The 23883-nt window shown below is 43.1% G+C and overlaps 1 protein-coding gene across 1 annotated transcript in view; it reads right to left on the reverse strand.

Moving 5' to 3' along the window:
- pvalb6 (parvalbumin 6) overlaps positions 1 to 17094 on the reverse strand; it is a 41683-nt gene extending 24589 nt beyond the window's left edge. Inside the window, exon 1 of the mRNA XM_076753150.1 lies at positions 16834 to 17094. The gene's annotated coding sequence lies outside the window, so the exon portion shown is untranslated. The remainder of the gene's footprint in view (positions 1 to 16833) is intronic.
- Positions 17095 to 23883: the final 6789 nt, after the last annotated feature.

Genomic DNA, 23883 nt, shown 5'->3' on the forward strand with positions numbered 1-23883 from the left:
CCCCTCATTCAGTGGTGATTGTGATTCGACTGCAGTGATGAGACGCATGAGGGGCCAAACTGTGTGCGACCCTCTGACATTCTTTTTTTTTTTTTTTGTTCTTGGGAGGGAAGTCTTAGTCGATTGGCCACCATTTTGGTCCACGCTGAAATATGTCAACAAGTATTGGACAGGTCACCATGAAATTTGCTGCAGACACTGATGATCCCCTGATGATGAATACTAACGGGTTTGCTGATCCTCCAGCACCTTGTGAATGAAGTCTCTCAAGAACTTTGGGATGGATTGTCATGAAATTTCCAACAGATGTTCATGTTCCTCTCAGGATAAAATGTAATCACTTTGGTGATCCCCTGACTTTTTATGTCATCCATGTTTTCTCCATCCTTCTCCTAACATCTGGTGCTAGTCCAGAGTAACTTGCTCTTTCTTTCTTGTTCTTCAGAGAAAATGTCTCTCTCTCTTAGCTGGGTGCAGCCAGGTCAGCTTCATCAAGGTCTATGATGGGTTTCTCATTTCTCTCATTTCATCATCACATCGTTCTCTATTCAGGTGAGACGAGATGAGATCAAATACTGTGCCTCGATGGCCAGGTGGCTCTTTGCATGTCAAGTAGCTACTGGGTGCTTCATATCAGCAGATAAGACCAAATGTAAGGAAAGTGAACAAAATGTTGACCAGTTTCGTTTAGTCTTTGGCCTGATATTCAAATACTAAAGGCAGCTGTATTAGCTCATACACTGATGATGTAAAATATGCAGATAAACTAACATTTAAACGAACTATAAGTTTAACATTCATCTCTAACGCATCATTTGCTTCCATTTCACACCAAAGTAAAAAAATCAACCAAAAAAAATGTCTGTGAAGACTCTTCATGGTCTCCAGATTACGGAGTAATTACACACTGCGTCAGTCCGCCTCTGCCAGCTACACAATTTGAAAGATGCTTTTTTAGGGTGAGTGAGTTTGTGAGCGAAGGGGGGAGGGAGGTGTGTCCTTGGATCTAACTTTTATCCGTTTAATGCCAGAATGATGTTAAAGTGCCTCCAAAGCAGCGCTCTGATGTCATACATTGGGACTGGAGCCATGCTGGCCAGCAGAGTGAAAGTGTTAAACATTGAGTAACACTGAATGAGGCTCTCCTACCTGTTCTTTCTGTTCTATGTTTTATGTCTTATTTCATGTCTTTCCTCCATTCTTGTTTTGTTTTTGTTTGTTTGTTTTCCTTTGTTTCTCCTTTTGCTTTTTTAATTTCACTTGCCTCATTTGTCTGGGTGGCTCCTCTCCATCCTCTTGGAGCTGCAGAGACAATGCGTCCCTGCAACCCAAATTAAGACCCTCATCTATCTCGCTGACTCTCCATCCATCTCCTCCCTCTCATTTGGCCATCCTTCCCTGAGCCTTTCTCTCTCTCTTTTTCCCGTCTCCAAATCTCCTTAAATTTTGCACTTTAATTTTCTCTCAGCAACACACATCAGTGATCGCATCATCCCCCTCAACATCATCTCTAACTCATAAATCCCTCACCTCCCCCTCCTCCTTATCGCTCTTCCTCCATTCCTGTGTCCCTCCACCCCTCTGGCACGATCATTTGGCTGCAGCAGAGAAGCTCCTATACTCCAGGTGTGGTGCACTGAATGGTGACCACATGAGGACCAGGAAATGGCTCACACACACACACACACACACACACATCCACTTCCTGGACACTAACCATGACCTGAACCTAATCTAAACCTACATTACGGGGTCTTGTGTTTTGTCCCCATGAGGAAGGTGAGTTGTCACAATTTGACTGTTTAAGCAGATTTATGTCCCCACAACATGAACAGAACATGTCCACATACACACACACACACAAACACACATGCACAGTGAGCGGCCAATGGCCCCATCGTTGCACCAACCTTTCAGTGCCCAGCGTTTCTCCTATTTTTCTTTCTTCTCTGTCCAGGAGAATTATCTGTCATGTTTTGCCAGTCAGCCTCTTCTACAATGCCCCATTCAGAAAATAGTGCCACACAGCGGCTAATAAATAGGCTTATATAATATAAAACTATGTATACTTAGTTAACATTTCACATACAGACACACACACACACACCCAGAAACATATACACAAGCATGGTCCAGTCCTTTGGAGGCTACGCATGTGACTAATGCGTACTGCATATCCATCACCTCGTCCACTGAGTCCTCCGCCAAGCCATTACTGTCGCCTCTCCCTTCTTCTCATTCCAAATGGATTAATTCATCTAGCCGATTAAACAGACAGAAGCATCAATAGTTTCTGAGACTGCGCTATCATAATTTTGCCTCCAGGCTCAATGAGGTGTAAAAATGGCTATTATAACTTGTTGGGCAAGACAGAAGAATCACTGTATCTGAATAGGAGTTTCTGAATGGAGGTAATCTTTCATTGTAGAAATCAGTGAGACATTTGCAACTGCAGTAGAAAATTTCTGAATTAATTACTTTTCGTATGAATGTTTGTGTGAGGCCAACTGGAGGAGCAGATTTATACCGTTTCTTAATTTATCACAAAATGGAAATGGCTCCATTGTTAATAATTTCAATCAAGCAAAAGTAGATAAGAGGTTTTGAAATGCAGAGGAAACAATGCAGACATAATAAATGAAATATCTCATTTACGCAATCCCCAGCTCGGCCAAACAGCAGCTTTACCCCAGAAAGTCTATCTTTGTCAAGCATATAAGGTGTCATTGCATGGCGCTCTCTGAAAATGGCATTCTTCTTCTGGAGGCAAGAACACAAGTGTAAAGAAAATAGACATTGAGACCCTTCTGTTGCTCCACCAAGCAGAGAAGAGAATGGGGTGAGGATGTACTGTGTGTTAAGCTGCAGACAAGGTTGAGAAATGAGACTAATACTGGAAACTGAGACACAAAGAAGACTCTAATCATAGGAACCAATGACACTATAAATAGCTCAGACAATCTGCTTAAATAAATACAACTTCCATATTAAATGTATAACAAAGGCTCACTGCTACATACGTTTTAAAACCTTGTTTTAGCTTCATATTTGCCTGGTGAAGCAGTAGAAAAGGTCTGGATGACATGCTGCATGCTGTTGACAGCAAGTCTCTGCAAATCCAGAAGGTGGATCGTAAAAATGTTTTCATGGATTTGGGGTTTATTCATCTTCTATACTTGCTTCATCCCTCTCAGGGTCGCATGGGACTGGGGCCAATCCCAGCATGCATTGGGCGAGAGGCAGATTATCCTGGACAGGTTGCCAGCTCTGACACATGTAGCATATAAAAGACAAAAACATTCACACCTACCAGCAACTCAGAGCCCCTTATTCATCAAACATGCATGTTTTGAGACCCACTCTAACACCACAGGCCCAAACCCAGGACATCAGCATGATCATACCACAACCGCACGCTATTGAACGGAATATGAGCATGCTGAGAACAGGATGGGATAGCTGACTTATCTGATCCAAATGATGCACACGACCTTGGCTCTGACGGTAAAATGTCTCATTTTAAGTGTTGTCTGTTTTCAGTGTCACCGTCCTGCAGCCTGTGCGTCCATCAGAGTGATCTCCCCTCCTCTGTCTCTTTACGGCGCTGCCTCATCCTTTTTACTGTCTTGTTCTCTTGTTTTATTTTTCAGCAATGCAGGACAGAGAGCCTGGAGGCCAGGGTAGCTGCCGACACACACACACACATACACACACACACTTAAAATCCACCCACACACTCATGCATGCATGCACACTTAGAGAACAGGTACTGCGCAAACGCACACACACAAATACAAAACGGCACACATACACACACTTGTGAATGACAGTGATGGACAAGGCACTGACCGGAAGAGTCACAACACTGTCATGAAATTCATTTCAACAGGAAGCAGGTCTTCTGAAACCGGTGTCGCAAACACACAGCAGCTGTAACACACCGACACAACAGTCATCCTAAGACGAATGGCTTCGCACATTTGATGATGGATTCATGCAATGTGAAAACTAAAAAAGTGGAGCCAGGTGGAAAAGCATCAAAGTGTAACTTTAACCTTCACCTGCGACTGTGCAGAGGAAACGCTGCTCCACTCTGAGTTACTCTCCACTTTAAGATTCTCTAAATGCTGTGATTTGTCACTGAAGGTGCAGCATTATGGGGGGGGGGGGGGGGGTGACTCGTTTACTGTGGTGTCTTAAAAAGTGTGGCGGGGCCATAGTGAGTGAGTGTGTGTGTGTGTGTGTGTGTGTGTGTGTGTGTGACTCCCTGCTGAAAATACTGCAGTCTTCGTCATGCCCGGCTGGCTCACAGCAGTGTGATGTAAGGGCCTATTTTTTCCTTGGCTGCTTTAAAGTGATGGAGTCCAGTTTGGTTGAGCTTTGTTTAGGGAAAACATTAAATCAGACGAGACAGCTGTCGATTGCACCAAATGTGTGTGTGTGTGTGTGCGGTAGCTGGTATGACACTCAGGGCAATGCAACACAGACACAGTTTCAGTCCTGAGTAAATGGGGTGAGAGGGAGTCATGAGAGCCACATGTCTCTTTTGTTACTCATATGGACACACACCTCTTCAAGGCAGTGGCCTGCACACACACACACACACACACACACACGGAAAATATGAAGCATGTTATTCACAAACACCCTTGGCCTTTTGGTGCCGATCCATCCCTGTTCCTTGTCCTTTCTCGCTGTTCCGCTTTGTTTCCTCTGGTGTCGTCACTCTGTCTTGCTCTCTGCCAGCCGCCCCACGCAGCAGGCCAGCATGAGTGAAGCATTGACAGTGTTTACCCTTCCGTCCAGCGGACAAAGTGAGGGATCCTATGGGGTGAGCGGCAGACAGGCCTGTTTCCATTGATTTTAATGAGGGTTGATGGACTCTGACTCACTGCATAATGTCTGTGAGAGTCACAGGACAACCTTGACTAGTGAAGAGCAGCAGCTTACTTCATCATGGTCAGTATATCACAGGTAGGAACAACCCCTTTAAGTGTACTGCTCAAAGGCACTTCAGGCAGATGCTTGTTCATGCAGAAAATGTCTTCCTTCTCTCTATGACATATTGATGACTCATTGGCCTAGTGGACTGAAGTGGGGAGAAGTTTACACACAGTACATACGTCCACCTTCCCAGTGCAATCACACACAAGCTCCTTCGAGTTCAGTCACTGAAAGACTAATTTGGAGATGAAAGGTTTGTTTCTCTGAGTCATTTTCCCTGCACTGGAGATTCGGGAGATCAGTGACGAATCAAACCAGTGATCTTCCATTCAGACATTGTCAAAGGGCACTCCAAGTGGAGAGAGCTTTCCAGAGTTTGAAAGAAGTGGCATTAAAGAGGCTGAGGCAGCCAAATGAAAGACGCTATGGGGTTACATTAGAGGAAACATAAGATTTAGTGGGTTTGGAGCTAAAAGTCTGGATCATTTAGTGCAACACTAAATGAGAGAAGGTAATTCAGGTTATTAAACTGATTTTGTGATTAAAACATAACGTACCTTCCAACTCTGAATTATTGGTGTTGATTATTGTATGTATTGCTCACTTATTAATTTTCTTCAGCAAAGGTGGATTTTTAACAATGACATCCTCTTTGAAAATGTTGTATTTTATGCATTCTATGAACTCTGTTTCACCAAAATCTGGCATTGTATGCTGTGATTTGCCTCATTCCACTCTATCTTTACCTTTGTTTGGTTTTATGCATCGTCTTTATTCCATTTTATTTTATTACGGCTTTTATGCATTGTCTTTATTTTTATTTTTTTATACTTATTTCAATCTTATTTTACAGTAAGTATTATCAACTTCCATGTTCCCACACTACTCCTAAACCCCACCTTTTGTCACTGTTTTGACTGAGAGACTCCTAGCAGCAGAAACGACACACTGTGCATTTCACGATATTCACCTCAAGGAAGTGCTGCATATCAATGCCACCAGTGACATCAAGAGGGGTCTCATGTCTGATCTGTGCACAATTTTAAAAACGGCCAAAGGGCAAAACAAATTGTTTAGTTCTCATTCATCACTTTGAATTTGTCTCACTACTTCTTGTCGCCCTTCATTCTAAAACAAGAGGCACGTTTCTGATGTACCCTGCGAGAGCACACTCGGGTAGTCACTGATGTGTTGTATTATCTTACAGGGAAAAGTCAAACCCCCATTGATCAGTGTGCTAGATCTGAATGTGGAAAGGGTCACTCGCACTGTTGATCCCACTGAGAATCAACACACTGCAGCACTATTCAGCTTTCGGTCCCTAATGAGGAGAAAGTGTATTGTGGCATTGTCGCTCGGAACAAACAGTGAACCACATCTTTGAAGACCATTCAGCCGCCCGTCCTCCAGCACATCTCAAGCACACGCTCCTTTATCATCATTTTACATTTTGTCTTTGTGTCTTTTCTCGCTGTTCCTGTATCTTCCATTCATCTCTACATATTCTCTCTCCCTGTCGATGTGTCTCTATTTCTACACCTCTTTGTCTTCTCGTCTTTTTGTCAGTGAAGCAGCTTTACCGCCCCATTGTTGCCTCCCTTTTTGTTTGGTGGGACACATTCACTCCCGTCTCCCATTCTGCTCTGGCCTACAGCATTATAGGCTACCCAAATAAAGAAAGGAAAACACAATTTGTATTCTGGACCATGTCTGTGATGCGAGAGGAAAAAGCAGAGGGGGGAGAGGCAGGGGGAGGAGGGGAGGGGGGTTGTTAAAGTCACAGTTTGAAGGCTGGTTAAATTCATTGGACATAAAGTCGGGTGTCTGGGGGCATTCGCTTACATTGTTGGCACATTTGTTTCTTCTTTAGGAGGAAAATTTGACCTTGAGGCGGCAAGACAGAATACACTCGTTAGAGAAGGTCCTTCACCGCACCGTCATCCACTTCATATCATAATAATGATTCTCACGTCTGCTGCTGCTTGTAATTAGGCATTCATCTTGTGGAGTACTATTCATCCATCTCATTTTAGACTTCATTACACAAGTGGTTTGCATATTGACACATGACTTCTCTGCACTGCGCTTGAGTTCACCGGTGGCTGTTTAGGATTGTCTAAATATAGGCTCACAGTGTATCCTCACAGTAGGACAATGATGCCTTTAGCGGTGTAGGAGAGTGAGCGGGACGACTGCCCACACATCACGGCTCAAGTGCTCATCAATACACTTTTTGCAGTGCTGGTGGCATGGTGTGTGTACATGCATTTGAATCTGCATTCGCATGAGTTAGCGTTGCTGGCCTGCACGCATGAGTGTGCACATGAATGCCAATTTGTGCCAGTATGTGTGTGCTGCCCCGTAACCCTAACCCCGGCAGTGATGCCTGGTCAGCAGCAGCAGCTGACACCCTCTTGTCACTGACAGCAACTCCTGCAGTGCTGTGAGGAGGAGAGAGATATGGGAGGAGGTTACTCTCCATTGACCTTGCAGCAGAAAACCCTAACAGTTACACCGGTAGTAGTGCACTCTCGACTGCTCTCACACAAAGACACCCACTCCAAGAAGCAAGAGGGGCACACACACCACACACACACTCTCCCCCTCAGTCTCTCATGTTCATTCTGACACTCGGTCCGCACTCTAGTGCTTAGGACTCGCCTCAGGCCACTTTGCCGGGGCCAGCCTTCTTACAAAGCAAAAGAAAGCGAGCAGGATGGAAAATGGGTGGAGGGGAGGGGGTTGAGGATGGAACATGCACGTTCAGATAAAGGAGAGAAATGTGCAGCCATTCATAAAGCCACAAAAGACAGAGACAGTGTAACTGTGTTAAAGCCTGAGGGGAGGAGAGACAAACACCTTCTATAATGGTGCACACTCAGATATATGTGTAGAGACGCATACATGGACAAAAATGCCTCACCTCCACACAGGACGGGTAATTTCTATTAAACTGCTATATAATGCTGTCACATCCACACCGACTTCCACAGAAAAGCACACACACACATGCCCCCACAACTCCTTCTGAAAAAGTCAGCTGCAAAAGTTTTTGTTCCATAAGAGTCCGATATGAAAGGAAAATAGCCTCATCAAAGCATCGCCTGTCTCTAATGCCTCGTACCGATGGTACCATGGGCCTCAGCCTGGCATCGGCAGATTGAATATGACACTGAAGTGAATGGGTCTCATGAAAGAGTGCAATATGGGATAAACACTGTCAGTGAGTGTTGCGTCTGCTGCTGTGGGCTTTTGTTTATCTTGCTGGATCAGATCACTGAATGCTGAATGAAAACATCACAGTATGTATTTGAGGTGCATTTTATTGCTTACAGCCCACAGAGAAATACTACGCGAATTCAATCGTTTCCTTTGCTGTATTTCACAGCTGTATGGAGCCTTAGTGCTGTAAGATTAATATCAAATGTTTACTGTTCAACTCGACAGATGTTTCGACGGGTCTATCATCACAAATTCATCCTATGATACCAGCAGTTTATTCAAATTTTGGTCAGGTATTCTAAGGCATCCATTCATCAAACTGAATCCAGGGCAGGAATGGCAGACTCCGCCACGGACAATGAAACCCCTATGTGGAGAGGGAAATTACAGAACGTAAATACATTAAATGGCTATTGCTGAAGACATTTCATCACGTGATTTCACATTCAAGTTTCAAGTGTGAAAATTAACAAAATCTCGAGGTGTGAAGTCAAAAAAAGACCTCTCTAGCTCACTCCTCATCTCTGCTTGAAGCTGGTGGCTTGAGGCTAGATTAGCTGCTATCAGAACAATGCGCCCAAACATCAGGCTGTTGGAGGTTCTGTTGCTTTGTGGGTAATGCAGGCAGCAGGTTTTGACAAGGAAGAACAACATGTGGAATAAATCAGACAATATCTCTGGTCCTGCTGCTTTATTTTAACCTTTTTTCTTCTTTTTTTTTAGTCTTATTTTTATTCCAACAATGTTGTAAGAGTGCAATGCAGAATTGGTTAAGTATCAGCTGTTTTAAGTGTTCGCTCCAGACTCTCCATTGTCCTCTTGTCCATCTCTTTTCATGAAGTCATATAGCGTGCCATATGCACAAATATTTTTGCTCAATTTATAGCACATTAACACTTTTAAACCCATCCACCCCTCATCAATTGTGTGCACAGGAGAGAGAATGAGAGTGACGGGGAGCGAGGCGGGAAGTTTTGAAAAGCGAGATGCAGAGCAGGCAACGTTCAGAGATTGAGGCGGGGAAGAAGGATAGCGGATTAAATTAAATGTAGAGTCAGGGAATTGGAAGTGAAGGTCAGACGAAAGGGGAGTACAGTAAGAGGAGGAAGCGCTAAATGGAACTCCCCCGCAGCTGTCCCGGCTTTTGTTCCTGAGGGTCGGGATGTGGCCTGGGATGTGACGTTCAGAGGGGATTGATGGATATTGTTCACAACGAATGCTGCTTTTCAAGGCCACCGCTACGGCTCATCTCGCCCAATCTCCGCTATTGAGACGAGCTGTCATTCACTTCATGGGCTGATAATGCGATGCCATCTGACCATTGGCAGTTCGTTGCTCCACATTAGCCTGAGCTGTTTCAAGATAACTGTGCTGTGCATATAGGGCATTGGGCTTTTACCGCTGTTTTTCCTTTCCCCACTTGTTCTCTTCTGTTGCTCAGGGAGCCAAGAGGCTTTAACTCACTTTGAATAATCCTACTTTGAAAATATTAAACGTGGAACAGGAGCAGGGAACAGGTAAAGAATTTAAAGTGCTGCTCCATTTCTGGAAAAAAAATTTTTTTCGGATTTGAACTTTTAAGGACACAACTAAAGAGCCTGAGATTAAAGACTGGGAGAGGGATGCAGCGATGCTGAGGGAGGACATTTTGTAAAATTTGAAGTAAAATACTCAATACAGTACAGCACAATACAGTAGGTAATGTTAACTTTACTTAAGGATTGTTGAGCTTTAAATGAATTGTTCAACATTTTCTAAAATAAGCTCACCCAGCTGCTGGATGTAGCTTCATAGTCATCGAACAGTGGCATCAATCTATTGCTTCAAGAATATTAGACCCATCTTATGATTGTTCCTGTTTCAATGGATGAGTAATCATCTCTTAAATTAGCATAAGTAATGATGAGGTGCACACAGGTATGTTCATATTCAATGATAAATGAGTGAATGATGGATAAACAGTTGTCTAACTTATGTTTTCAATAAAGATTGTAGAGTATGTAGAGTGTCTGTACAAGCTCTGTTTGTCATCATTGAGTGAATGTGCGAATCCATATTTTCATTTTCATTTGACGTGATAAATCCAGCTGGAAGCTGTGTTAGCCAGTGAAAGAGCAGAAGTTATGCATTTGTTGGCCGAGTAAGCGTGTAACCTTCGGACTGCTACTATCCACTGCTTAAAAACCAACGTGAATCTATATATACTGTGACTTTGTTCCCCAAAGATGGAGTCTTTAAGTGGCTTTGACAAAATAGGTCACATCATCACCCTGTTTAATTTTCCTTTTCTAAAAAAAAAAAAGACCACGCTCTAAAATAAGTCTCAATCCATTTTTGCTCGCCGTCTCTCCCACCTGACCGTGAGTTCATTAATGAGCTCATTTAAGAGGTCATGGGCTTTCTAATTGGAAGTGGGCTGACTCCTCTTGCACTGAGCTGACCTTTGTGACAGTCTAAAGTTAGAATCCACTTTTTGACCTCGCTTAAAATACTCATACTTCTGTCCTCACAAACATGCCAACCCTTCAAACTGCTCAAACAACCTTTGGACCCAAGTTCCCCCTTAAGGGAAAAACTGCTTCGTTTGAAGATTATGTGAAAAAATGTAAGTTGCTCTTTAGCTGGTATGTAGGTGTGTGTGGTCTTAGACGTGATTTGTGACTTATTTCATCAAAGAGAAAATGAGAAAAGCTGCAGTGAGAAAGCTTTTAAGCACCAATGAGCTACGGCACAGAACGCCTTTAAACCAAAGGAATTTAAAGTAGTGCAGGTATCGCAGTTTAGCCACCACAGGGCAGCAAAACACCACACACCTTTCTATTCGTTGTGACTATGTACAACACCTTCACATGTCCTCACAAAGTTCGGCTGAGCACTGTGCCCCGCTGCGATCCCATCACTTATTCAAATATTAGCTAAAGCTCAACAGCTGATGTTTCTATAGATGCTGTTCACCTCACGCTCAGAATCCTTTATCGGTGGGTGGCTCGGATCCAGCACTGGTGCCACCCACACAAACAATGCACGTACAGGCATCAGTGTACATTAGTCTCTGCAGACACACACACACACACACATGCACGCACACACACTGTAATAAGCCCCAAACCTGCAGCAGCAGGCACGTTTTCCACTGATTATCAAGCGCTCGTCCAGATGCCAGCCGCCGAACACAACATCTGTCCTTGACCTTGCAATGAAGACTCACTAGTGACATCTCCAGAGAGCCTGTCTGCCTATCAGAGCCTTCTGTCTCGGCCAATGGAGATATTATTTTTTAACATGCGTGTGTGTGTGTGTGTGTGTGTTGTGTAAATGTGATTGAAGGGAAGGATAGAACTGCACGTCATCTGTGACCTGTCCTGCATCAGTACACAGTTTGTCTGTGTGTGCACCTGTACAAGCGTATTTGTATCAGTTTGCATCTGCCCGACAAGGTTCAGTGACCCGTGGTACTACAGCATGTCATAAATTGTGTGTACGGTCAGCCTGGATGACTTTGCGTGCAGCCTGATAAGCAAACGCTGCACGAAGTACACTGTACATGTGCTGTACAAGATGAATGCAATTATGCTTCAACACTGAGTGTTCTGATTGCCACCATACCCTCAGTTTCACTTCTTTTGTTAAACCTTAGCCAAAGTGAGACATCTTCTTCTTCATTCTGCTTTATCGAAATCTGTTTTAATTAATGCCTTTTAACAAGGGCCCTGAACACTGGGTTAATTGTGCTTTTCATGACAAAATCAGCGCAAATGCAAATTGTCTCTGAGCGACCTCTGTGCCGTGGCTGGGAACGGTGTTTTAATTATCCAGACAACCTCTTAAGTGGTGGAGAAACCAAAGTGATGAGGTGACCATATGCTCAGCAATCACAACTTATCTTAGAGTTCTGTATCAGCTCACAGGTGGTGGAGGACGTTAAGAAAGGGGAGGAAAACGTAAACGCCGACAACAGATTGATACAACAGTGAAATGAGGATGAATGGGGAATGGAGACACGGGGGGAGAGAAAAAGAAGAAGAATGATGATGATGTTAAATATAAAGAAAATGCTCCCAGAAGAAAAGCCAAGATCAAATGAAAGGCACCTTAGAAAATGCATTTCCACCTCCCATCTTTCCACGTTTGCCCACATAAGCACCGTTCTTCCTTCTGGCAATTAACTGACCCGTCCCCTCACCTACGATGGCAAGCCCACACAAACAACCACCCCTCTATCTTTCCCAGTAAATTGATATTTCCTATCTAGTCCACCCACTGGAGGCTTCCATCCTACTCACTAACATTCATAGGCAAGGCTCCATACAGCAGTGAACTGCAGAGGAGACAAGATAGAGTACCAGAGGGCAACTGACAATGTAGGACAAAGGATAGGCTCCCCAACAATACACACAAGCATACTGCATGTATGCGCACGCACACACACAGACACACACACACACTTCATTATGTATGGTTTGAATATAGCTCTGCACAATGCAGCCAAAGCAGCAGCAGATAATGAAACCAATTTCTATGTGAAGTTTGAGTGTTTGTGTGGTTGCTGGTTGTGTTGTGTGTTTCTGTTCCTTTTTGCATTTTTAGCCACGCTAACCATGCGATTCAAGGAACGTCGCTCAGTCACTAGACACCGCTGTCTCTGAAATATCTCAACAACAATTGGACGGATTGCCAGGACGTTTGTTACAGATGTTCATTTATGGGTCTGAAGAACCATAAGCTAATGGATTTCCACTAACATCTGCAAAACTCATGACACTCCCATCAGCCTTAGCTGTACTTTGTGTTTAGTGCTTAATTTTTATTAATGCTGTTTGAAAGAGCCAGAAATTAAATCAGCTGAGGTTTTAGAATTACCCCACATTACACCTAATTATATCTTAATTAATTTCACAGTTTTAGATGAATTTTTAATTTGTAGTAACATCAGGGCAGAAATCTGCACACCCCACTGACGATGATCCTTGAGTGTGAGGACTCAGTCACACAACCCAGTGGAGCAAGCCTTCCTTCACCTCATCATAGACTACATCAGGAGCCATTAAGTGGTCGTATACACAGAAGAACAGCTGATAACCCCCTACATGCAATGCTGAGGGAGAACACCTTACTGTTTTTAATGTAATAGTAGCAAAAAAATGAAATAATATAATACACTAAAGTATGAAATACTGTTTCAATCCCAATCCCAAACTTTTTTTATGTTTACAACTCCTTGCAAGACTGTGTCAGTTTTTCCCAAACGGTGGATTTCTCATTTTATTGTGACAACTTTCACATGAAGATGCAGCAGATGTGCTGACAACAATGCTGTCTGCCCCTCCAAAGAGTGAATGATGTGTTAGTGTCTGGATGCATGACACACACACACACACACACACACACACACACGCAGATGCAAGCAACTGACAGGCCACAAGAGCCACCTCAAACCAGAGAGGACTAGAGGCACTTAGCTCTTAATAGGACAACCTAGACCACATATTACCAATACACACACAAACACACACACACACACACTCGGTGAACACCAAGTCTGTCTGTTACGGTTCTTGAATACCTTTCCCAGTCTACCTGTCCCAATTCCACTGACACTGGTCTGAAATTTCTCCTACACTGGTTCTCCACGCTTCCCTAAACACACCATCATCAGGACTGCACAGCTCCACACACACACACACACACACACACACACACACACACACACACACACACACACACGCACACACACACACACACATCCCCTCCTGTATTTCACTCATCCACACGTCCACCTGTCTGTCCCTCTTCTTCTCTTTCTTGCCTGGCTCATATACAGACATGCAGAACCATTTTCTTGTCTCCCACACACACACAAATGTCCCACACTCACTCTGTGAGGTCTCCTCCCCCAGGAGCATTATATCACACCTGGGTATTTCACACTCCACAGAGCTCCATGCTCATTAAATCACTGAATTCCCTTGGAAAAAGGAGAAGATATACCATGTATCACGCCTGACTTTTATACCTAATGGAGAGGTGGTGATAAAGTTTATGGCGATGTATGATGTGTGGGTTGAAGAGTAGAGAGAGAGGGCTGGAGGGATGGCCAGAGGGGTTTGTGGATGGTTGAAGTATAGTCCATATGTACTCTATAGCATCCTGCTGTTTTTTTTTAACAATAATGGCCTCTTACATACAGGCTGTCCTTGCTTATTCTTTCTCTGCCCTCTTTCCTGTCATCCAGCATGTCTCACCTTCTTTTTTCTTCCAAAATGATCTTTAAAGTGGTTCTTATCCTGTCTCTCTGAAGGCCATTTTTCTCTGGAACTTGGTAACTCCATTAGTTCTTGTACTTGAGGTGTACCTCAAGGGTCAATCCTGTGTCCTGCTGCTTTTTCTATTACATGCTTTCCCCTGGTCAGTATATCATCTTGTGTACATGCAATTGATACACACTTAAATCATCCTGTCAATCTGAATGATTCTTATACTTTTGTTGCCTCAAAAGACTGCTTTGAGCACGTTCAGTCTCCAGCCTCTCCAGCCTAATGAGGACAAGATGTAGATCATCAGATTCTCCAGCCTGACAAATTGCTTTCTTGTCATTTTCCAGAAATTTGGGACTATTTCTCATAGATACCTGAACAAAATGATAATCAAGGACAAGGGCTTATTCAGTCTTGAGAAATCTCTGAAGTAAATTGGTCCAAATGTAGTTGCTTGGATTTTAAGTGGAGCGACAAGAAAAAAACGCAATAGCCCAATTTTAGTGGCCCCGTCATTTTTATGTCAAATTTTTATTTTTCACTAACTAAATTGTTCTAAAAAATTGGCATATCTGTTTGGCATTCATACACTGGTGCATACACAGGTCAGCATAAAAAGCCCTTTTCGCTGTTCCTAAATCTAGATTTGAAATGAAGGGTGATGCATTTTCTGTCACGGTGGAATGATTACCATTCACAATCCACACAATGACCTTTGTATTTTCCTTTAAAGATCAACCAAAAACAGACCCTTTCAAACTTGCTTTTAACTCTTGTGTATGATTTAGTATTTACAGGATTTTATTATGGATTATTCTACCTCATTTATCCTGCTCAGGAAAGCTATCTGCATAGTTCTGGTAATGGCGATGTCAGTCAGTGGGTCCACATCAGTTTGCCTCTGATTCGGCTTTTCCTCTAGTGCCACCGTGAGGTTGCAGTTCAGAGGAAAAATATCTGGACAACTCATTTCTGGACTGCCATGAACTTTGCTACAGATATTCAAGGTCTGTACAGGTAAACGTTTTCCCACATGTAGAGAAATATCTACTTCCATCTACTCACATTTCAGCCTTATTTTCCCTTTCTCTCTTTTTCTCATTCTGACCTGACAATTTATCTGAAGTTACCCTTCTCTCCTCCTCCTCCTCCTCCTCCTCCTCCCTCTTCTCACCTCCCTCCTTCATCACATCCCTGCCCTCCAAGCCTCGCGCACCAACATGCCCCCACCATTCCCCAAACAAATGTCACTTCCTAATTGGCGGGTGCTGGCGAGGCAGGAGAGCATCGCTGTTTGGACAGCTGTTAATCTAGACGGGTTGGCGGTGGCAGCGAGATTGTGGCAGTGACGGTGGCGGGGAGAGGGATGACAATCTGGAGCAGCACTGAGAATGACGCAATGAAGGAGAAAGAGTTAGAAAAAAAAAAAAAGAAGAAGAAGAAGAAGTTTGAGTGGTGCAAAATCAGCACTCGCACCCCAGTCTGTCCACACATCTGTCTGCCATTGTGACATTATTTTACACCAATGAAAAATGGATCTACAAATCAAAATGCAGTGTCACTACACACCATCTCTATTGCTGTGTAATATTGGCTGTGTAATAATGGCATTGTTAATGTACAAGCGCATACGGTGCAGTTTCATTCAAGCATCTGCTCCGAAGCGTCAGCGTCGCCCGCATGGGAATGTAATGGGTTTTCTCCCCCCCACCATCCTCTCTCTTGCTCCATCTTTCTCTCGCACACATACACGCACACACAATGAAGTACACACATACACACAGCGCTCAGGGAGCCAATCACCATCGCGTGTTTTCAGGTCCTGTTTGTGAATGGGATTTTTACGGGAGAGGAGGAGGCAGGCACCGCTGCATTTGTAGGCATGCAGCTGCTACACCGGGGAAGCATCACCATCCCATTCGCATTTTTTCCTCCTCCCGTTACTTGAAACGTCTCTCTCACTTTCTGTTGGCTGCTCTCTCTAGTTAATTTTTCATGTTTGGGTTAGTTATTTTCTCAAGACCTCACTTCCATTTTCTGCTTTTCTTTGCATCTCCTTGAACTCTCTCTGACTCTTTTTTTGATGCAGCAGTCGATTGTGAGTGCTGCATCGAAATAGCCCTTCTCTTCTCGTGCTTTTCTTCCACTTTTTTTACTGACACACCGTCACCGTCATCATCACCATCATCATCATCATCTAGTGCTGTTTGCCCCTTTCACATCTTTTTCACTCTCTTGTCATGTCACTCTCTCCGATACTGCAGAACAGCTGGCTTTCTCCACTACATCTTTTTGTCTCTTCCCTCATTCTCTTCCTTTCACCAGTCATCCCATCTGCCTTCCCAAGCTGCAGCTGATGCAGGTTAATGACCACCATCACCAACACACACACAGACACACTGTAGACACTCACCTCCAGTGACAGAGTCTTCGTCCCGAGTGCTTCTGAATCCTCAGTGGATGAAGGAAGAGCGGCGAGCCTGCGAGCTTCTGGCGGTTGAAGAGAAGTGGAGGTCAGAAAGAGATAAAGGGACAGAAAGAGAAAGAAAGAAAGATAAAAGACAAGAGACAGCAGAGAGAGTGAGAGGTGTAAAGAGAGAGAGAGAGAAAGTGGACGAGAGCAGGCGGGCTGCGCGAAGAGGAGGAGGGTGCTCCGGCTGGCTGGAGGTGAGATGAAGGGGAGAAAGAGAGAGGGAGGGAGAGATAAAGGAAGAGGGAGGGAGAGAGTGAGGGTGCGCTGGATTGGGATAGGAGGGGATTGTGTGATGTTTGAGAGGAGGAGGAGGAGGAGGGATTGCAGGGAATGGAGGGAGAGGAAAGTTGGACAGAGAAGGGAGGAAGGAAGGGTGAAGATGCAGAGACAGAGGAGAAAGAGAGGAAAAGGTGGTCGGAGGGGAGAAAGAAGGAAGCAAGAAGGACAAAGGCAAAGAGCATAGAAGGAGGTATGTTATAATCCAGGGGGGCTGTGATTTGTTGGATGGGAGTAAGTGAAACCATCACAGTTCTGCCTTCACTCTATTACAACTGCAACCTTTTGCAGGCACCGAAAAATACACGTACAACTCATGTCAAGCAGTCACATGCTGCCAGTCCCCGGACACAATCAATTTCAGAGTGGAGAAAATGTCCTTCCATCCATTAAATCACACTGTAATCCAATCCTGTGCCGGTGTGTTGCAGAACGGAGACTGAAATTAACTTTGGAGCAATAACTTAGCCGGACCTGGTGAACGAAGGGCCGGGACAGAAAAAGGAGAAGATGAGGGAAGAAGAGCCGACTGAGGTTTGTGAGAGCTGGTGACAAAAATGGAATTGGGGAACATGATATAATAAGAAAAGGATGGGGTGATAATGACAGAGGGCATAGACAGGGCATGGAGAGGGGAGGAAGAGGAGCAGATTGGCCCCTGGCTAAATGTTATGAAGGATGAAAGGGTGGTGAAGAAGAGAGGCGCAAAGAATAAAGAAGGCTGAATGGAGGATGATGATATTGTGAAAATCCACTGATCTGGCATGTGCCTTTCAGAAGGTTTGGGGAGGGTAATGGTTTCATATGTGAATGGTATCATACAGTACAGAGTCACTGAACACAAACTCAAAAGACTTTACAGTCATGGATGGGTTACGCAACAAAAGGCCCCCCCGGGCACAGACAAGTAAAAGTCCCCCGCAAGACACCCAGACTGAAAGAGACACAGAACAATGGCGGCATCGTCTGCAGTCAGTTTGCATCTCTTTGTAGTCATTTTGCTTGTCTTTGTAGTCTTCATCTGTGTTTCTTTTCCGTCTTTTTATGGTTCTCTTTAATGGTTTCATTCTTGTCATCATTTTATGTTTCTTTGTAAATATTTTGCAAGTCTTTGCGGTCATTTGGTGTCTGTGGTATACAATGATTCTGCTTCTCTTTGTCATAATCTTCTGTCTCTGTAGTAATGTTGCATTTTTTGAGGCCATATTGCATCTCTTTGTAGTCATGTTATGTCTTTTTGTAAATGTTTCGCAACTCTTTGTCATTTGGTGTCTGTAATCATTTTGTGTTTCTTTGTATTTGTTGTCATTTTGCTTCTCGTTGTCATAATCTTGTGTCTCTTTGACAGAATCTTTTGTATTTGTATAATTTGCCATGCAAAAAACAGGAAGTGAACCCAGCATGAAGCCTTAAACCAAAAGGGCGGAAACCGTTCGAATAATCTATTTTACAAAATAAGCAAGGCAACAAAGGACTTACAGTAGTTGAAGCTGGTGTGAATTAAACCAACCAACCAGTGTCCAACAATCCAAATATCAAAAAAACAAAAGTAGCTCCGCGGAAATGGATCGAACAGAGGAACCAGGGACTCCTACCAAAAAATACTCAAACAACTGACAGGGAACAGGAGAGCCACATGTGAGGGATGACCCAACCAGAACAAAGGGAAACACACTCACTTAAACAGACAGGTGAGGAGACCTGATCAGACACAGGTGAACACAATCAAACAATCACACGGGCGGGAAAACACAGGAAGTAAAGTCAAATCTGACACATGAGGCAAGGCTACAAAATAAAACAGGAAATCACAAAACTAAACATACCAGAACATAACAATCTTCTGCCTCTGTCATTTTGAACCTCTAGTTTTGTGTTGTTTCATAGTCATTTGCATCTCTTTATGTTTGTTTTGTGTCTCTTTGTAGTCATTTTGCCTCTCGTTGTGTTGTTCTGCATCTTTGCAGTTGTCTTTTGTCTCCTCTTGCATCCCGTTGAGTCCCTCTGGTAACGCACTAAAAAAGCGCAGCATGCTAAAATATTGCACCTCCCTGAGATGATTTAAAAAAAAAGTAGTAATTTCAGATTATGGGTCAAGCCTTGTTCATCATTGTAGGGCCCGGGGGGGGGGGGGGGGGGGGCATAAAGGGCCTGTGATAATAGAGATGGGATGCGTTTGAAAATCTCTTTTGTATTCAGTGTCAGAGGTCTGGGTCAGCTACAGTACTCTGGAGCTGACGAGGCGAGGATTCATTTTCTCAAGGACACTTCAGCAGAGTGGATGCTGGCCAACACAGAGTTTAATCCCGGGGCTTCTTGTCTCCCTTAAAAAAAAGAGCTTTACTCAGCTGTTTAAACACATTACAGTGGCAGTCCATTTTCATAAAAGCCTGCTAAAATCAACTCTAGAGGTCTTCAAAACAATCTAAAATGCCCCCAAGGCTTCCCTGTAATGTGTTGTTTCCCTCACACTAATGTGCTGCACCATGGGATTCACCCCTGTGAGACTCTCAGGCAAATCACCCTCCAGAATATGGGTGCGTGTGTTGCAGTGTGTGCATGAATTCGTACTGCCACAGAAGCCCACAAAACATGTTTTATGCTTGTGAAATAGATGGACGGCAGAGAGAGGAAGAGGCACAGTTGCAGTAGCAGCTTTGAGGGATTTCGCCTTACAAGCTGCTACGTTTCTGTCGACTCCAGAGCTGCAGCTTGAGCATCCCAGATCAGACCGCCAGTCCTGCAGAAGCACCACTGGCAGCAAAAGAGGAAGTGAGCACACTGCACACTCTCTGAAAATAAAACCACAAAATGCATTAATTCAGATAAAAAAGCGTTGTCTGATTCTGGACTTTTCTTGGCACCATCTGAGAAAAGTAAGAGGAGTGACTGTTGAGTCATTGCTCGCAGGCTATTACATGCATTGTTCAGTGAACGCTTTTGAGTGCTCCCGTCATTTCACTGGCTGCATGCCCCACCACCGACGCTAGCATACATTTCAACGCGATTCCTAGCCCTGCTTTTTGATTTAATTCTTCTCGAGTGATTTTGGGAAACAGGCAGTAATGGAACGCAACTGTGCTTTGACAGTAATAACAGCAAGAGCACAGGAGACACAGAATTAATGAGACTGGAGAGAGAGAGCAGCTGTTTATCAGCCCAGAGCACTCTGTTCAGATTAAACTACAACTACTTTATAATTACTGTAATGTATTCTTATTGGGCAACTAGGCCTTTCTTAATAAAGAGTCCAATAATTGACTCTCTCCCTTATTTCCCCTGCTCTGCCACCCCCCACCTTCTCTCTCCCACACACACACACACACACACACACACACACACACACACACACACACACTCATTATTGATCTCATTAATTGACATTACATTCTCATTAGCTTTAAACGGTATCATTTTACACAAGCAAGAAGACGGCTGTCCAATCCTGAAGGCAGCACTGTCAGTCAACAACAACAGATTGGCGCAGTCATTTGGATCGGGCTGTGTAAAAACGCCATTAGCACCGAATTGGCAGTTCAGATTTAAAATCTTGCTGTTTTTATTGATCAAGTCTTCTACAAAATTTCCCCGAAAAGGCTTATTTCAGATGCAGGATGCAATCTCGTTCTGCTGTTAGAGTTGTGTGTCTCTATAAATGAGATTCCTCTCTCCGAGCTGAAAAATCTTTTCCATGCAAATTACTTTTACTTACTGTTGCATAGGTGTCCGAAATTGCCTAAAGGATGAATATAAGTGTAAAATCCACCTCAGCGCTGTAATTGAGACCATAAATTCATGCTCCCGTGCTCTGCCAGAGCTACACGAGGCTGGATTTATCACGGCAAATCATTGAGCAGAAATCACAAATGGGACAGCGTTTGAAATTGAAATTCAAAAGCAGTGGAGCACAGAAAGCTGGTTGCAGCTTGAGTAAAATAAAAAGCCGTGACAAACGACTGTCATATGGGAATAAATAACCCTTATAGACTGCAAAAAAAATAACCCAAACAAACACTAATCTGATGTCTTTCATTTTCTTTTTGTGCACATTTGAACAGGATGCACGCTACTATGGCTGTTAGTGTAGAAAAGGAAATAAAAGTTTCCTTCCTTCCTGCTGTCATGCAGTCATCTTTCTCTGTATTACTGGACCAATCAGGACAGCCCTTATCGCACCGTCGAACTTTCATTGTTCCTCAAACTGCAGTCATGTTAAACGCAGACTGAATGTGTTCTCTTGCTCACTGGAAATGTGTTTTATGTGTCAAAGCTGTGGTGTGTGTGCGTGTGTGTGTGTGTGTGTGTGTGTGTGTATGTGTGTGTGTGTGTCTAATGCATTGTGTCTTTATTGAATTGAAATGAAAACACACTGTAGCTGTTGACATTTCATTTGGGGCATGTGGAGATGATGTTATTCACCCTTCGCTAAAACACAGAGATAAAGTCGTTCAAACAGAAGCTGATTTGATCCCTCAGAGGAGGTTGCATAATTAAATAACTCTAAATCCAAACCTCTGGTACTCAGCACCAATTCAGTCCAGTCCCTACAAAATAAATGCTCTGTTCATTGCCCCCCCAGACCGAGAAAAAACGTTTGAATGAAGGTTAAAATAAACTACTTTTTGAACATTCATCTGTTTTCACAAAAATCCCACAAGCATGTTGTTTTCTACTCCTTTCTGGGGCTTTCTTCTTATCTTTACTCAAGAGTGGGCTCTTTCAATTTGAGAGAGCAGAAGCAGAGCAAATCTAAGTATGTTTGAGTGCGAGCAGGCAGGGTTTTAACGGAGAGCGTTTCTTCAAAAATCAATGAGTCATGCTCTTAAATTGAAAGTCCAGTCTGTTGAATAATGGTAGGATAAAAGCCCCGCACTCTTTATCATCATGCATCCATGCATCTGCAGCAGAGGTGTACGCATGCATGCAGCAGTTGTGGTTTGTGACCACTAGGTGGCGACGTTGAGGTTGAACTGGCATTGCTAAGCTGCCTGGAAAATTCAGTGTGTCATTATTCAAATGTTTGGAAATTTTACTATGGTGTTTTTGTATGACTATAATTATTGTATTATGCAAAGTCATTCAAATAATGTACTTTTATTTTTTACTTATGTTTTTATTATACCACTTAACTTAATTTCAGAGGAAAATATTACTCTCTGAAAGCAGTCACTACGCCCATTGAGCATTTTTTATTTTTATTTTTTTAAGTAAATTTACTGTGAACACAAATCTTGATTGCAGGACTTTCATGTGTAACAGAGTATTTTTACCTTTACTTACTTTAAACCACTGCATTAAGGCCCAAAACCCCTCAGAATATATTAGAACAAGAGTGAACTACGTGCCCACTCTTGGCACAGTTCACACGCTGCTCCTTCTCCCTTTTCTATGTAATTCAGCTCTTGTTTCATGTCTTGTCCATTTTGTGATTCATGACTGAAACAAACCTCAAGTAGCCAACATGTAGAGATCAGCAAGTTGATTGACGAGTTCCTCATCGTTTCTGAGAACCAGGGGAAGGTTCTTTCTGTCTTCTTTCTCTGACATTGAAGCCATTATAGTCTTCACAACACTTCCTGCACTGTGCTAATTCTGACATCTTTATAGCCACAGGTGCTGGTGGTTGAATATTTAACTTTGTGTTGCAGTGAAAAAGAATGACAACCAGTAAGAAGTTGAGGAGATTTAATTGTTTTGAGCCCCTCGTGCATGTGGCATCTAAAGATAAGGTGTACATCTGTTTTGATTGAATAAATGTTTTGTTTACTGCAGGTCTTCATATGTTCTAGTGCATCAACTGAAACGCTTGAAATCTAAATATAGTGTTGCAAATGTGAATAATGTGAGTCACAGCAAAACGGCAGCAGTTGAAATGAGGAATTGGTCATGCTGTATCAGAAGTCAGGAAGGAAGTCAAAGGGCAAGAGAAAGAAAGAAAGAAAGAAAGAAAGAAAGAAAGAAAGAAAGAAAGAAAGAAAAGGTCAGCTGAGTCTTTAAATAACAAATAGCGTGAATAATGAAGTTGACTTGACCTGAACTAGCTTTTCAATCGGAGACAAACAGTAAACTCACCATCAGATAACATCACTCAGGATTATTTTCTGTTGTTTTTTTGTCTCTAAACAAAGATTCCTTTCTTTGTTTTTCAGATCCCGTCGTAAACATCTGGTGCTGCGCATATTTTCGCCTTTTCCTGGCCTTTACATTTTTCATCTGGCTCTCTTTGTCGCATTGATTTTGAGTGTTTTTTGTTGTTTTTTTTCCTCATTACTTGAAGGCATCAGAGTGCCTTGATGTGTCACATGGCATCATATTAAAAAAATGTAACTGTATAAATATGATGCAAAGTGTGCTGCTAGAATCTGACGCCAAGCGCCTCAAACAGCGGCTGGCTTTGTAGAAGACTGTTGATGCTTCAGAGAAAGAAGATGTGAAAAGCATATTTGAGTCAAGTCTGAGTTCAGTTTCTAATTTGTTGTTGAGGAATTAATATTGAGAGAAAAGTGAGAGGAGTTCCAAGTGCTGATGGAAAGTCAGTGAAATCCCATTTTCATTTATGAAATAGCACTTTATTATCCAATTAAACGCAGTCACTTTACTTTAAAAGGCCCCCCTCAGTCATGTTTTTAGATGTATATAAAACACTAATGATGTGTTTCTGATATGGTTTTTCTATTAAAAAAAAAATCTATATATATATCATCTAAAAGTCCT

The sequence above is a fragment of the Chaetodon auriga genome, chromosome 16 (assembly GCF_051107435.1).
Source record: "Chaetodon auriga isolate fChaAug3 chromosome 16, fChaAug3.hap1, whole genome shotgun sequence".
Taxonomy (NCBI): Eukaryota; Metazoa; Chordata; class Actinopteri; order Chaetodontiformes; family Chaetodontidae; genus Chaetodon; species Chaetodon auriga.